The sequence below is a fragment of the Taudactylus pleione genome, unplaced genomic scaffold, assembly GCF_031769625.1.
Source record: "Taudactylus pleione unplaced genomic scaffold, aTauple2 ptg000711l, whole genome shotgun sequence".
Taxonomy (NCBI): Eukaryota; Metazoa; Chordata; class Amphibia; order Anura; family Myobatrachidae; genus Taudactylus; species Taudactylus pleione.
The window spans coordinates 12,405,497-12,420,606 of NW_028285113.1; positions in this window are offsets into that span (position 1 = coordinate 12,405,497).

Consider the following 15,110-nt stretch of genomic DNA (forward strand, 5'->3'; position numbering starts at 1 on the left):
CTGGCTCTTCTGTCTGCTCTGACTTTCTGCTGCAGTGTTGCGACGTTATGAAGCAGTTGCCAGGAGCAGAGTATAGCAGTAAGCTACTAGCCGAGAATTCCAGAGATCAGTGCCGACGTGCACCTTACTTCTGTACCACCATAATGTCGGCCCTGCCTGGCAGCATTGCGTACCTGATATAGTACACTGCGATGCTGCCGGGAGCTGGCCAGGGAGGGTGCACACAGTGGTTCATGTCGGGGCAATGCTTGCCACAGCGTGGGAGCTCCCAATGTGTGGGGGTCCATTCCGCCCCGCCTAAATCCGGCCCTGGGCTCATCTCTGAATCAGGCCCTCTCTCACTGACTGCTGTTCTTTATATTTGTATATTTGAAAACTTGTCCCTATTTCATCCAGGGGCAGAGCTATGGGAGACAATGGAGGCGCCTGCCGCCGGGCTCCAGCTCTGAAGGGCACCTCCTCCATTGTCCACAACATATTCTACCCACTTAGGGCTGTAACTATGTACCCGGAGTGTACCGTCATGGCCGCCCAATACATGGCACCTCTTCCCGGCACCTGAGAAGCCACCATACACTAGTGGAGAGCTCCGTGTCAGACCATCAGCTGCTGCCTTTGTCTATCTATAGCCTGTCTGCATGCAAATTGCTACATCACAGTGTCAGCGGCTGTGACGGGACGGGGGCACCAAATTATAACTTGCCTCCGGGCATCTGGGATCAACTTACACCACTGACTTCATCCATCGAGATGTTGGGAAGTAGGCGATACTAACGACGATGGGTGCATCTGCGGATGCTAGAACAGTGGGAAGGTGCGGCTTGCACACAAATTTGCAACTTCATTCGGCCGATTGTCACATTAACGTAGGAAAGTAAGTACAAAGCCGCGGACGTAGGGGAAAACAACCGCAGGAGCCGCCACTCAGAATCAGGCCCAGTAAAGAGGGAATACAATTTTGCTGGTACTCACATAGTGAGGAAAATAACATTGATTTTCCATATTAAAAGTTATAGGATTATTTCAGAAGCATATTAAGAGAGGAAGGGTCCTCTGTGCAGTGTCCATCTGGGCTTCCACCCCCCGCTAGCCAGTACTAGTCAAATTCTAGCTTTGTCACGGAGCCCACTGTGCACATGCAGATCGCTGAGATAGTGGCGCAGCGGCTGGTTTTCCGGCTATTTTTCAACTGCACATGTGCAAATCGCCAGGAAAGTGGACGCCGCGCAATTTTCTCAGTGATTTGCGACGCGCTATGCTGCCAATGTGGGACTCCGGAGAGGTAAGTATTGAAGAACATGGGTGCAGGGGGTGTGGTGTTTGCCCCCCCCTGCACACCCTGCACCCATTATAGATATTATTTTCTTAATCAGTAACTGCTGCTATAAATATATATATATATAAAAGTGAATTACTATAAGAATGTGCGCTAACAAGAAACATTTTCTCATAAGGTATAAATAATAAAACAGTCCCCTAATCTGTAATCTCTCTGGTTTCCCTGCAGCAGTTATAGCAGAAGCCTTGTCATCTACTTACACCACACACTGCTCCAGTTATGACAAAAGGTCATGTATCCGAAAATAGCTAAAAGCTAATGGTTTCTTTCCCTTTTCTTAAATCCCTGTTATATTAAATTGTTCATTCAATTGCTGCTGTATTTTATGTCTGATGGAAAGCTTTTATCTGGTGTTCTCTGAGCCCTATGCTACTGGCCTCCTATTTACCATACCGCTTGCATAAAGTATGCCGGTCATTTGCTACATTAGTGGGTTATTGTAAATGCTCGTGTGTAAGTACTTGCTTTTTATTTATTTATTATTACGTTAGTATGTAACTCATATTAGCCTACTCTCCCAGAATGGCCGGAATAGAGGGAAAGTCTACCGCACCCCACCTGCCTGCACCGTCCTGCACTTACAAAGCACAAGTGGCTGGTCCGTGGGGGCCTGTTTTCCCTGCACTGTATAGATCGAGGCCGAGTCATGATGATGTGAAAGGGCCGCCATACCCCTTACACAGCCCACCTTTGCAGCTGCCACATCCCCTTTGTGCCGACCTGGCAAACTGGACTCGGTAAGTATATATAACTTCGACCCCTTAGCCCAGGGTTGATTAATATATACTTACTTGGGATGACTGAGCCCCAGGAGGCTCTGGAAGAGGGAGGATCAGGTGGCTGGCGGGGCTCTGCAAATCGCATCACGTGTCCCCAGTGACAAATGCTGTCTTTCAAAGGTTTATGCTGTGGGGGGGTGGGCTATGATGATAAAATTTAAAGCGAAACGCGTCATCACAACACGACCACTTCAGGGGAGAAGTGCATGGGATCTGGGAGGGATGTCTACTCTTCAGGGTTCCTGGGAGGACTCCCCCAAATTTGTGAGTGTCCTAGAAACTTTCAGAGAATAGGCAAGTATGGGTTAATCTATGGAATTAAACTTTATGCGTACGCTGTCAGTCATGAACACATTTTTTCTTTTTATTTGTAAATCGTTGTTCAGGAACCCTAAGTATCGGAATCCTATTGTTCTGGAACCCCAAAAAGAAGTGGTGCAAAATATATCACATTGCATATCTGACCGTGGAAAAAGATTGAGGGGTCTATTTACTAAGCAGTGTTAGGAGACAGAGTGAAAAGTGATAAGGCGCCAGCCAATCAGCTCCCAACTGTCATTTTTCAAACACAGCCTGTGAGATGGCAGTTGGGAGCTGATTGGCTGGCACCTTATCACTTTTCACTCTGTGTCCTAACACTGATTAGTAAATAGACCCCTAAGGGTTCCCTTCCCACTGGGATTTCCTCCCCATAGGTTATGTTGCGTTGGCTGAGGAATGGTTTCAGAGTTACATCAGACCTGTATTCTGTATGAGTCCACATAGTGCAGCATACAATAAACAAGTTAGATTGGTGATATCATTTGTGGCAAGGTATTAATGTGATCATTACATGAAAATATATATAGCATAATTACAAATATAAAGCATTTATAAGGCAGCCATTGGCTCAGTCGGAGCCCCAGCATAACTGCACGAATGAACTTCAAGGCAGCAGCAGGCCACATTTTTGGGTGAAAATCATCAATTTATTGGGACAAACACAGTGCTTAGCTGACAGTCACACCAGTGCCAGCTTGTCAGTACACTAGCCAGATAGTAGAACGCACTGTCACAGCTTGTTATACTATCTGGCCGCTGAACTGGAATGCAATAAATTTGAATTATATATGAGACAGCTTCACTTATACGTCAATGAGAGGGTAGATTGGAGACTTAATAGCTGTATTAGGACAGCGATAGCGAGACCTAAGTGTAGTTACTAACAGAATAGCAATGACACTCTAATATTATAATAGTATAAATATCTATGGCATAATACTATAATGATTCTATATTCCTTTGTCTTTTTTAATAGACTATAGTGAGACATCTGGAGAATCAGTCTGCTGTCAGTTAATAGATAAGTTAGAAGAACCTTCATATTTAAAAACAAATACATTTATTGAAGGTTGATTGCCTTTGTATTTTATAATATGATCAACTGAGTATATAGACAGATACACAAAGTGGATCAATGTGTTCCATATAATTATAGATTACATTTCTTAATAAGGTTGGAAAGAGAATCCTAGCTGATTAAAGATATTCATTGCACAGACTGTAGGGTTTGGATGAAAGGTCTTTAAGTTTAACCTTACAATAGACAATTTCTTTGAAGTGGTGACTTATTGAACATTTGCATCTATATAATAATTAGCGAAGGTCTGTCCTGTAACATGCACAGAGGCGCAGGGGCACGGGCTCCACAGCAGCGATAGGATAGACCTTAGAAATGGAGGAGGACAACTCTGCAGTCGCCAGGAATATGGAGATCTAGTCATGTAGCAATGAAAAGCCCTTTATCGGTGATTCACCCTATTCATAGAAGGGGTTACTGTGGAGAAATCTCGGATTTCCCCAGCGGTGCCCCTTCTTAGTATAGACATCGCTTCCTTATATACTAGTATGGGGAGAACAATTCATAGAAGCACGGAGAGCTCAGCTTTCCGTTTCGCTTCTATAAATTTTTTCTCCATCTAAGGACGGCGTAAGAGCAGGGAAGTCAGCTGTCAGGTGCCCCTGCTCCCTGTGTGTCGGTGACCGGGACACTCTAATGAGAGGTTCCCAGAGAGTGTCTGCCCCCACCCCAGATCTGTGAATGTACTAATGAAGATTGCTTACTGCCCACTGCGCTCACTTCCGATGCCGCCGCTCTGCCCTGTGCTAAGATTAATGAAGTGACCCGGCACATGCCCTGCGACTCTCTCTGCTGGAGGCTCTGGCTGGCGCAGCACATCTCCAAAGGATCGCAGAGGGGCCAGTTTTTCGGATCGCTTTTCTGGACAAGTATACATGAATTGCTCCCTCTCTAAGCTATGCATCACATTGAACTGATGCAATCCATAGTGATAAGTAACAACTCACCACCGCAGATCTACATGAATAGACCCCATGGTAAGTATTAAGTGAGGATGGAGTAAGCAGGGGGTGGAGTGAGGCGGGAACGGGATGGAGCAGAGGTGGGACAGGGCGGACCAAGGTGAGTGAATAATATTCTTGCCTTCTGAAAAGCATTAGATTTATCCAGTGGCATAACTTCCCGAGGCAATGGAAGCATTCGCCACCCGTGAACTGGGAAGAACACCAACATGGGTTTAAAGCCCATGTACAGAATATCGGGGCCTGATTTGACAAGATATAGACCACCCTGCCCCCTCCATTGTCTCCACAAGCCCCCATGGCCAGGTAGGAGATCCTGCCACTGAGCAGCAGGGCGTATGTTCTGCCACTGGTTTTATCTCTGCACAATTGTTATAATTAGAGTCGCCATTTAGGTGATCTTAGTGAAATTTTAAGTCACAATTATCATATGAGTTTGCACTTTTTTATTTTTCTCGGCTGGGTAATAAATTTATATTTTATAATTTTCCATGTAAATATAGTTCTTGTGGCATTTTAGCCACCTGATACACCTGTCTCATCAATTGACTAGTTCAACACAGGTGGTGGCAATCATATATTAGGTGGGAAGTGCAGGAGCAGAGCATTTTGTACCTGGTGGAAGGGGTCATGTTGGAGGGTAGGCCAACTTCCCGCCAGATGGTGTAACGCAGCCTAGCCCTAGGAGGACCTGTTAGAATGAGTTGAACCCTGTAGTGGGCACATGACCACAACTGTTAGGGGATGATTGACATGCTAGACACAGCCAGACGCCTGTGCAGGCTGCCCAGGATACACAGGCTGCCTCTATCAGGTTTTGCTGATTATGCACTAGTAATGGGCTGGAATTCATACTCCACTGATTACCCAGCCTTTAATTAGCTGCAGGGGCGTATCTATAAAGGGTGCAGGCTGTGCGGTGCACAAGGGAGGGCCCGCACTGCACACCCTGCATCCATATTATCTAATACTTACCTCTCCGAGGTCCCGCGTCGGGTGTCTCAGCCCTGCACTAAATGCCGGATAATAGCCACCACGGCCTTTTTCACGGCGATTTGCGCATGCAGTGAGGAAATCTCCGGGAAAATGGTGGCCGCGATCTGCGCATGCCCAGAGTCTACTGATGCTGCTGTCAGACTGCTGCCGGCCGCCTGGAGAAGGGGGGGCCCTGGACAGGGAATGGACACGGGCACCCTCCTCTCCTAATACGCCCCTGATTAGCTGCCTTGCCATTTCACCTGTGCTGGTTATACAGTATCTTCCTGCTCAGTATGTTTTATCTGTGCTCCGGATCGTGTCTCTGTTGTTTCCTGGTGATTGACTTTCACATATTCCTGGACTCTGATCCTGTGCTGCCTGCCCTGACACTGTACTGTTCCTGACGATTCTTTTGTATCAGCCCTTGAATTTAGAATCGGTACGTGTTACCGCCGGACCTAAGTCTGGCGGTTCAAATCCCGATGCCGGAAGAATGGCCAGGGAATATCCAGACAGGGTAAGTAATTAAACTATTCCTATCCCTCTCCCCCCCTTTAACCCTCGCTTAGGGGTGCCTACCCTAACCTCCCCCCCCCAGTGCCTAACCCTAACCTCCCTTCGTAAGTGCCTAAACCTAACCCCCCCTCCCTGCACCCTAAACCTAACCCTCCTGGGGGGGTGCCTAACCCTAACCCTCCTTTCCCCTAGCCTAACCCTTCAGGGGGGGTGCCTAACCCTCAGTCCCCCCCAGGAGCCCCTAACCTAACCCTCCCCCCTCCCCGCGGCTGTCCGCTCCTGGGCAGGGCCATCTCTTCCATTGGGCTTGTTGGGCAGTTGCCCAAGGGCCTGAAGCTTGTAGGGGCCCGCCAACCTGCCCCCCTGCAGCTGTGGCCAGTTGGTAAATTTGTGATATTTTTATAAGCCGGCCGCCGGTGCACTGTATTGTGATCTGACCTCCCCCACCCCATCCCCCCCAGTGACGAATACTCACCTCAGTCCCAGTTTCACTTCATCCGCCAGCTTCAGACCAGTCAGACAGAGTCTCTCTGCATGTGTGGGAGGTCTGATGGGCATGCAGGGGTTTCAATTTTATTGACCATTTAATTTTTTTTCCCGTGATAGGGAGGGTAGGGGCCCCAGTGAATTGCTTTGCCCAGGGCCCACACTGCTGTTAAGACAACCCTGCTCCCGGGCGCCTGGCTTACATTCATTTGGACGTAGGGATAATGATAATGATAGGCGTAAGGATTTCGACGCCTATCATTAATCCCTTGCCAGGATTTGGCAGGCGGAAAGCCGGCGGGCGGCATTTCAACCGCCAGCTTCCTGACTACATACCTTTGAATTTAGAAAAGTTTGTTACCTTGTCAGATCTATCTATGGAGCCTATTCATCAACACTAAAATAATGATGGAGGTAATTAGGTTTAGAACTCGCATGGAGTTCTAAGTAATTACTGGAGGAATTCATCATTCCTCCTCTCCATAACTATCTGTTTAGAAAAAGCTGTCATTTTTGCGATGACAGCTTTTCAGGAAATACCCGCACATGCTGATTACAGCTGCAGTAATTCTGTGTCCGTCCGCTCACCCCAACCCGCCCCCGCTCCCCTCCCCCACCTACCTGGCCGTCTGGACCCTGACAGGCTGCAGCCGCAGACCCTGACCTCCCACCCGGCTTGTTGAAGATTATTTTTGGTTTTTTTACTTCATTGTTTTTTTATTTATTTATTTTTTAAAAACTTTTCTTCTTTTTTTTTTTAACTTTACTGTGTTCTGCCGGGAGAACACAGTCAGAGCAGCAGCCGGAGCCGGAGGAGGGGCCAGGGAGCGACGGAGGGAGCCGAGACGGACCTGCCCAGCTGAAAGCAGGTAAGTGTGACCTGCTATACGCCACCTGAGAGTGGCGTATAGTAACAGCATCAAATTCCAAAAATATCTAATTTTCGGAATTTGATGAATAGCCTAATTTCCATTTAACGCAGGCGGACTTAACCAAAAGATATCAGTGATATCTCCTGTGTTAAGTGTGTTAATGAATACTAAAAAAAAAAAACGGAATTAAGGAAAATGTCCTTAAAACCGTAATTTTAGTGTTGATGAATAGGCCCCTATAACCGTTATTTCTCTGGATATTTCAGTGGTTGTCCCCATTTGACAGTGGTGGGGTTTCCATACCAAAACATGGTGATCATTATTGCATGTGATACTGCTGCAGAACCTCTTGTTAAAGGTTTTTACTTTTATTCCCATTCTCTAAATTTATATTGAACCTTGTCGTTGGATCTTTGCTTCGATATTCAACCTGTAAGGTGTCTCATAACTTTGGGCAATCACACCGATAAGCCATCACTATCCAAGCAGAAATCCTGGCAGGATGTGAGTATTGGTAAGGCAAAAGGCTGTTGTTATAGGTGAAGCAATTGGCTGTAGCTCACATTGTTAACAGCGCAACTTTTAGTCACCGGTATAGATGTACGACTTTAATTAATAATGTCAGTGAGGGGACATCAGGGAGTAGATTTACGAAAGCTTCTAAAACTGACAAGTGTGGGTGTTGCCCATAGCAACCAATCAGATTATGTCTATCATTTTCTAGAATGCAATAGGGAAATAATACACAGAATCTGGTTGATCTAGGCAACACCTCCACATTTTATTTTTAGAAGCTTTAGTAAGTAAGTATGCCCCCAGGAGTCTTTATTATACTGTATGTGGCATTATTTTGTGTTTGAAGATATGTTTTAGAGTGGGCATAGGGAACCTAGCAATGTCATTCTCTAATGGATGTAGGAACCTCCATACAGAAAAAATGCCCTAAAAAAATCACTGTCTCTATCCCTTTATCTAATGTAAATATTTTTATTGCAACAAAATGCTATTTCGTTTGAGTACTGCTCCACAAACCTAGTGGCACAGGTGGGCTTGTCCATACTTGTCCAAGAACCACCGGACGCCTCCCAATTCTCCACCAGCACGAACTTCTGTTCCTTGGCAAATTAATAGTTAACATGTTAAAATAATTTCCAGGTAAATGCTGCTAAGACGAGGCATCTACTCTATTTTGCCATACTTAGCAGACTCGTTTAGAGTCAAGAACCCTCATTACTGTATGTCATGTTTTCTGAATTGAGTTATAAATATACTTTTTAGCAATTTAAATTCTCCACTTACCTACATTTTAGTTTAAGTGTATTGTACCTGCTGCACAATACAGCGAATTGCGTCCTCACAGCAGGACAGGGCCATGAAAAGCAATTTGTAGCAAATCACGTGACCACGTACCTGCTCACTACAAAAGAATTACGGGCAGAATGCGGAGGGTAGGGATGGTTATCGACCATTGATGGTGAACAACCATTAACCGTCAATCACCGATAGTTGATGGTTTTGCCATTGATGGCGGAGAACCAATGGTTCTCCACCATCGATAGCTTAGAGCTCTCGCAATGTTTTTTTTTTTCTCCCTGGCGCCGGGACACGGAAACTAGCTCCGCCTGCTGCTGCGACCTGTGAAGTCCCGCCTCCATCTATGATTGGCTCGCTGCCCAGTGAGTAATAGGGCAATGATGCCCAACGGCGGGATGAAGCCATCAATGGTTCTCTGTTGATGGTTTCATATCATCGATGTTAACCACCAATGGTACCATCGATGGTTAATCCAACGATGGTCATCCCTAGCGGAGGGTGGACTGAGCCCTTGGACTCCCCAAAATTAGGAGGTCTTCTTGACATTCAGAGGTATATTTACTAAAGTGCAGGTTTATAGAAGTTGAGATGTTGCCCATAGCGACTAATTATATTTTACTTATTTATCTAGCACCTTTTAGAAGATAATAGCTAGAATCTGATTGGTTGCTATGGGAAACATCTCCACTTCTATACATCGCAGAGAAAGTAGACAAGTATGATTTATAGAGCAGAGAGAGGAATGATAACATGGTGAGAATTGCACTCAACATGGAGGAAAAGTGGAATTCTACTGTGCATTCAGTCACCACTGAAAAATATGGATATACAGTACTTCATATCTAGGGCCAACACTTTCCAGGGATAAATCTTTAAACCTGATATTGCCCTTAGAAATTAGGGACACTTGACACTGATGTACAAACGCCACCATCTTTATCTGCCCCAACACAAATTAGCCACTTTGCAAATGAAACTCCAGGTTGAGCTAAACTAACCTGTTTCCATAGCGTAAATTGCTCACATTCACACTGCGTATCCCCACAAAGAGAACGTGCACATGAGCAATAATACAGAATTGTTCATATCTGGCACTTACACTTATGACTATGACTGGAGAGGAGGAACTGCAGAGGGAAGGGGCGAGCCAACGCAGCCCGAGTACAGTAAAGGTGTGTACACAGAAATGCAGCTTGTGCAGACCTGCAGAAACACATATATGCCTGCTAGGAGGTGCATCATTTGTAGCTGCTATAGGACAGGTGCAAATACACACTGATGAGGGGGACGGCAAAATCCAGCTGCATATGGTGATAATGCAGAGCTAGGTGCCTAATGCAGTGTATATGGTTTTGCATATAAGAGAAAATACAATAACGTTGGGTATACTGTACATTACGCAGTGTGCACGACATCAGCAGCAGCAAGAGCCGCTAACGCTAAGGATGTCGCTGGCGACGCGCGGGAGCACGCATAGTCAGCGACATAGTGGGCACACACCGGCCGATTTGGACAATATGCTGAGCGGGTGACAATTCGTCTAGTGTGTACCCAGCTTAAGTTTGTACACTTTTAGAGTAATTTATGCCCATTTTGCGATCAGCTCCAGATCAACCCCCAGGGCCGTAACTAGGGTGGTGCGGCCGGTGCGCCCGTGCAGAGCGCACAAGCCCTGTGGGCGGAACCGACCGCCTCCATGCGCGATCATGGCCACTACCTGTGGGAGTCTCGGCGGCAGTCTTCTCTGCGGGTCCTTCCAGGGAAGCTGCTAGATCCCCTTCCGTAGATTGACCCTGACGTCATCAGCCAGTGTCCAACGTCATTCCCTACCATCCAAGTGGGCATAGAGGGGGAACATAATCATGTGGCGAGCGTAGTGAGCCTACGAGGGGCCAACTTATCTTTTTTGGTGGACTGTGTGGGCAGGAAACTGCACTTCCGCCCTCAGTTCACGTCTCCATGTACAGTATCTGAAGGGGAAATATACCAGCAGCACCCTACAAGCAGCACAGTCTTCCTCTTACAGGACGGCTCCTTCTAAGTTCCAACAGGGCAGTCCTCCGGCTCTCCTATTCTGGGGTTGTCCGCTGCCTTGCCCGTGACTGGCCAGCAGTCTTATTTGTTCCCACGCAATATCATCCTTTACAACAGGTGGCTCTCCAGGCGGCAGCGGCTCCCTATCCCTGTTCCTGGCGGCAAGCTTCCCCACAGGGGTCCTCTGAGTTGCGGGCACTCCTCCAGGCAGCCGACAACAGCTGGGGTCTCTTCTTCCTGGGTCCTTCTGCTTCCCCAGCAGTAGGGATGGGCAGGGCGACTCACAGCACTGAGTTGAGCCACTTGGCTCAACTCAGTGAAGTGTCTTGAGACAGTGTCTCGGAACACAGCTCTTTGGAGCTGTAGGAAGCAGAGGAGCCAGCGAATCTGAGTGAGTCGCTGACAGCTCCGCAGCCCAGCACTACAGCTCAGGGTTCTGCACTGACTCTCCTGAGTCAGTGCACTCCCCCGAGCCCTGGCAGTAACAGCGCGACTCCGAGTGAGTCGCTGACTGCTCCGCCCCCTCAGGACCGGATTAAGGTCTGTGGGGGCCCCTGGGCAACAAGCTTGTGGGGGCCCCTATGAAACAGCTAAATATATATGTAGTCCAAACCCCAAATGGTGTGTGTGTGTGATATATATATATATATATATATATACACACACACACATACCATATATACATACACATACAATCAGGTGCATAAATATTGGGACATTGACAGAATTTTCATATTTTGGCCTCTATTCACCACCACAATGGCTTTGAAATGAAACAAACAAGATGTGATTTAACTGCAGACTTTCAGATTTAATTTGAGGGTAATTACATCCAAATCAGGTGAACGGTGCAGGAATTACAACAGTTTCTATATGTGCCTCCCACTTTTTAAGGGAGTAATGGGACAAACTAAACCATCCTGGTGACTGCTGATCCATTCTGGTCTCTGGCCACGGTGCTGTCTGGTGATCCATGTGGGCTGTCTGCTGTGTCCTGGGCTTGTGCTGTGTCCATCTCTGGGCCCAAGTTCTGGACTCAAAAAAAAAAAAAAAGTGTATTTTTGTATTTTGTGTGTGCATGCGTGTTAGGCTTAACCACAGTAGCGCACAAGAGCCAGCCAGCAACGTACGTTGCACTTGCAACCTTGTACTGCCCGACTCCAGTCGTTCTTAAAAAAAAAAAAAACAATAAAAGGCCAAGTTGCTCACATGTTGTAGCTGCCACCAGCAGTGCAAGGCCGCACAACTTCCTCGACATCTAGGAAGGCCCATGCCCCAGGGCTTAAGTCACGCCAACGATATGGTACTAGTAGTAAAGCAGGTTTTACTGAAATGGAGAAAAAAAATTGAAAGGATATTTGACTTTAGATAAACAAAAAATTGGCAATATGCCATTCACTACACGAAGTGGCAAGGAAAGGATAAGGCCTTGGCCTTCTTACTTTATGAAGAAGACTGCTGATACTTCTGATAGCCCTTCTGCTTGTAGTAGTAGTGGTGGTGGTGGTCCAATTAAAAATGTGAAAGTTGTTAAGACAGCTCCGGAAAACCAACTGTGTGCCCTGAGAAATCGAAATCATAAATCCCCGAGGAGAGTGCAAGTGTGTCCGCGGTTGTCATGTGTGAGCCCAACCTAAATACTAGTGTACTGGAGGATCCCCCAAGTTCCAACATTTGTGTGGCCTCTGTAAATGTGGGGAAGGGCAGTCAACATCTTGCACACAGTCATTGAGGATGCTTCTGTGGAATTGCACATGGAGGAGGATATTTTGGTGGATGAAGGCGCTAACGATGATGAGGATGTTGATGATGTTGGTGTTGGTGATGAGGATGTTGAGGCCGAAGATGTCCTTTGTGTAAGTAAGGCAACAGCTGTTGCTCATGGTTTGAAAAAACCAAAGCCCATTGTTGTCATGCCGGGACAAAAGACAAAAAAAATCTATTTCTCACGTGTGGAATTATTTCCATCCCGATCCGGACAACAGTTGTCAAACCATATGTGCCGTTGCCATGTAAGAGCGAGTAGAGGGAGGGACCTAAACCACCTAGGAACCTCCTCCTTGTTACGTCACTTTCAGCGCATTCATCAAATATCAAAGTGTACGTCGCCAAGTTCCAAAACTCAAAACGTAACAAGTCCAGTGTCACCTACCTGCTCCCTCTCTGTGAGATCCAAGCGCCTTCGATCTCCAACACCAACACCTGCATCATCATCTACATCCTCATTCGTGATCGGAAGTAATTTAATAAAACAATTCACTATTAAACAGGCCTTTGATAGGGGAAGCAAGTATAACAGCTGTCACCCAGTTTCACAGCGGATCACTGACACCATGACGGCTGTGCTAGTATTAGATGGTGTAATAATAAAAAATGAGGCTGATAGTGTGGAGGAAGTGCTAAAGGAGGATGAGGGGGAAATTTGTGTCCTATCTGACGCTAATGTGGATGTTGATGATAAGGATGTGGTTTGCGTAAATCAGCCACCAGTTGCAGCAGTTCTTGCTAATGATAAAAAGAAAGCCAGAAAAGCCACGTCTTGGGTGTGGAATTATTTTAATCTAAACTCTGACAACAGTTGTGAAGGCATCTGTTCCATTTGTAAAGCCAAAGTTAGCAGAGGAAGGGACGTTAATCATCTAGGCACCTCCTCCCTGTTACGTCATTTGCAGCGAGTTCATGCAATTTGTTTAACAAAATTATCATTTCTAAATTAATAACAAGCAGTCCAGTATCAGCTACCAGCAGTTTGGACCATAACATGCAATCTCCACCACCAACACCCTCATCATCAACTTCCTCCTTAATAATTGAAGGTAGTCCTTACAAAAAATGTTTTGTGGGGCCCAAACAAACCAAGGAGTTCAGCCACGAAAGTGTCAGTCCTAGTGCCTAAAGTGCTTGGTTTGTTAAACTGTGCACGTCCTTTTTAATATCCCACATAAGAGTGGGTGGGAGGGACAATTCCATCTTGCACCTCTTTCCTTTACATTTGGCACAGTTTGGGGCATTGCCGACTGACATTATTATAGTTTATTAAACTGCCATCCTGTCTGCCACTGCTGTGTGGCAATGTTTCATAGATGTCTGATATTTTTTTAAATTGCCGTGCGTTTGTGCCGCTGCTCTGTTGCTTACTTTAGCCAGCCAGCTCGCTGCAGCCTTTGGCTTATATTGGTGAAAAATAGTGAAATCAATATTGTGAGCTGTGAGGTGGTTAAACATGCCTAGAAATGCCTGAAAATCATTGTTATTAAGGTTAATAATACTGTAGGAACAAAAACAGGCCCAAATTATGTGGTTTTAGCTGTTTTTATGATTTTTTGCAAAAAATCCAGATCCAAAACCAAAACACGAAAACAAAACGCGGAGGAAAAAAATCCAAAACCAGATTCTGATCCAAAACCAGGGGAGATCCAGATCCAAAACCAAAACATGGGGGTAGGCGCATATCTCTAATTATATATATATATATATGCATACAGTATATATAGGTGAGTTTGTATGTGTACATAAAAACACACAGTATATATAATTATATATATGTGTTTGTGTGTGTGAACCTGACATTCCAGCAATTTGACATTTGAGGGCAAAAGTAATAAACACGTATATATATATTGTGACACAGTTAGGTTAGGGGGTCCCTCTCCTGGGTAGAGGACTCCTTCCTTACACACACACACAGCAGCAGGGAAGCAGCACACCAGTCTGGATGCAAGTACAAGCTGGTCGGCGCCAGTCTTTATTGTACAATGTCAGAAATAACACAAAGAAAAAATAAACGTAAATCCTAGCCCTGTCGGGGCACTAACTTCACAGGTAGTTCCCTCACTACCAGAACCTGACAGGGCCTAATGCCCTCGCCAGCAACAAAGCACAGCACAGTACTCACAGATAGGTTTTCCAAGTGTCTCTGAGCAAACTCCCTGCCTGCTCTCCCAGGTGAGACAATCAGCCCTCAACACACTAGGCTTATATTGGCCACTCTCAGGTGGGAACCCAATCAAACCTGTTACCAGGCTGCGAGAACCAAAACCTGGAGTGGCCGTGGGTGGAGCCCTCCCTCTCCTCTCACCCACAACCCCCAGGTCCCAAACCGGCTTTTCAAAAAGCCGAAACTCAAGCCTGCTACACTGCAGACTTTCTCCTGGGGATTTTAAACACATAGGACAGGAATCTGGGATAAATGTCCCTGCCACCTACCACTTTACCAGTGATCCTATCACATATCCCCCCCTTTGTTTCGACCTATGGGGCGGAACAACTGAAGCCCCCAAACAATGAACGCGTGACAACGCATCTGCTTTAAACAACAGGCCCCCTGGCCTGTGTTCCACCGAAAATGTAAAAGTTTGTAACGCCCACTTTATGGCCAACGCCTCCTTCTCCACTGTGGCACCGGGTAGGCATCGAATTTTGAAACACTGT